The 3,136-nt window shown below is 55.6% G+C and overlaps 1 pseudogene; it reads left to right on the forward strand.

The window, feature by feature from the left end:
• Nucleotides 1–181: 181 nt before the first annotated feature.
• On the forward strand, nucleotides 182–1,590 carry LOC139907465 (uncharacterized; annotated as a pseudogene).
• Nucleotides 1,591–3,136: the final 1,546 nt, after the last annotated feature.

The following is a 3,136-nucleotide window of genomic DNA, read 5'->3' on the forward strand; positions in this document are numbered from 1 at the left end:
CACCTCATACACACCACCCCCATACACACCACCACCCCATACACACCACCACCCCATACACACCACCACCCCATACACACCACCACCCCATACACACCACCACCCCATACACACCACTCACCCCATATACACACCACCACCCCATACACACCACCACCCCATACACACCACCACCCATACACATCACCACCCATACACACCACCACCCCCATACACACCACCTCATACACCACCACCACCTCATACACACCACCACCCTCATACACCACCACCCCATACACACCACCACCATACACACCACCACCTCACACCCCAGACCACACCACCACCTCCATACACACCACACCCCATACACACCACCACCCCATACACACCACCCACCCCATACACACACACCCACCACCACCACCCCATACACACCAGACCATACACACCACCACCCCATACACACCACCACCCCATACACACCACCACCCCATACACACTTCCACCACCCCATACACACCACCACCACCTTCCACATAACCACCACCCATAACACACCACACACCATACACACCCACCCATACACACCACCACCTCATACACACCACCACCCATACACACCACCACCAGGTACACACACCACCCATACACACCACCACCCCATACACACCACCACCCCATACACACCACCACCCCATACACACCACCACCCCATACACACCACCATACCATACACACCACCACCTCATACACACCACCACCCCATAACACACCACCACCCCATACACACCACCACCCATACACACACCACCCATACACACCACCACCCATACACACCACCACCCCATACACACCACCACCCCATACACACCACACCATACACACACCACCCCATACACACCACCACCCCATACACACACCACCACCTCATACACACCACCAGGTATACACACCACCACCCACCTCATACCACCAGGTATACACACCACCACACCATACACACCACCACCCATACATACACCACCCCATACACACCACCACCCCATACACACACCACCACCCCATACACACACACCACCACCCCATACACACCACCACCCCATACACACCACCACCTCATATACACACCACCACCCCATACACACCACCACCCCATACACACCACCACCCATACACACCACACCATACACACCACCACCTTATACACACCACCATACCACACCACCCCATACACACCACCACCATACACACCCCATACACCACCATACACCACCCCATACACACCACCACCCATATACACACCACATACACACCATACCCATACACACCACCACCCCATACACACCACCCACTACCACCATACATACCACCACCACCATACATACACACACCACCACCATACACACACCACCCCATACACACCACCACCCCATACACACCACACACCACCAGGTATACACACCACCACCTCATACACCACCACCCCATACACACCACCACCTACCATACACACCACCACCCCATACACACCACCACCCCATACACACCACCACCCCATACACACCACCACCCATACACACCACCACCCCATACACACCACCACCCCATACACACCACCACATACCCATACACACACCACCCCATACACACCACCACCCCATACACACCACCACCACCATACATACCACCCCATACACACACCACCTTATACACACCCCATACACACCACCACCCCATACACACCACCACCCCATACACACCACCACCCCATACACACCACCACCTCATACACACACCACCCCATACACCACCACCCCATACACACCACCACCCTCATACACACCACCACCCCATACACACCACCACCCCATACACACCACCACCCCCATACACACACCACCACATACACACCACCACCCCATACACACCACCACCCCATACACACCACCACCCCATACACACCACCACCCATACACACCACCACCCCATACACACCACCACCCCATACACACCACCACCCCATACACACCACCACCCCATACACACCACCACCCCATACACACCACCACCCATACACACCACCACCCCATACACACCACCACCCCATACACACCACCACACCTCATACACCACCACCATACACACCACCACCCCATACACACACCACCCCATACACACCACCCATACACACCACCACCCCATACACACCACCACCCCATACACCACCACACACCTCATACCACCATACACACCACCACCATACATACACACCACCCTACACATACACACCACCACCCCATACACACCACCATACCCCATACACACCACCATACACCCATACACACCACCACCTCTATACACACCACCCCATACCCCATACACACCACCACCCATACACACACCACCACCCCATACACACCACACCCATACACACCACCACCCCATACACACCACCACACCCATACACACCACCACCCCATACACACCACCACCCATACACACCACCACACCCATACACACCACCCCATACACACCACCACCCACCCACCCCATACACACCACCACCCATACACACATACCACCACCCCATACACACCACCACCCCATACACACCACCACCCCATACACACACCCCATATACACCACCACCCATACACACCACCACCTCATACACACCACCACCCATACACACCACCACCCATACACACCACCACCCCATACACACCACCACCCCATACACACCACCACCCCATACACACCACCACCCCATACACACACCACATACACACCACCCCATACACACCACCACCCCATACACACCACACACCCCATACACACCACCACCCCATACACCACATACACACCACCACCCCATACACACCACCACCCCATACACACACCACCCCATACACACCACCACATACACACCACCACCCTATACACACCACCATACACCCATACACACACACCCATACACACACCACCCATACACACCACCCATACACACCACCACCCCATACACACCACCACCCCATACACACCACCACCACCCCATATACACACCACCCCATACATACACACCACCACCCATACACACACACCACCATCATACACACCACCACCCCATACACACCACCATACACACCACCCA

The sequence above is a fragment of the Lepeophtheirus salmonis genome, unplaced genomic scaffold, assembly GCF_016086655.4.
Source record: "Lepeophtheirus salmonis unplaced genomic scaffold, UVic_Lsal_1.4 unplaced_contig_14492_pilon, whole genome shotgun sequence".
Taxonomy (NCBI): Eukaryota; Metazoa; Arthropoda; class Copepoda; order Siphonostomatoida; family Caligidae; genus Lepeophtheirus; species Lepeophtheirus salmonis.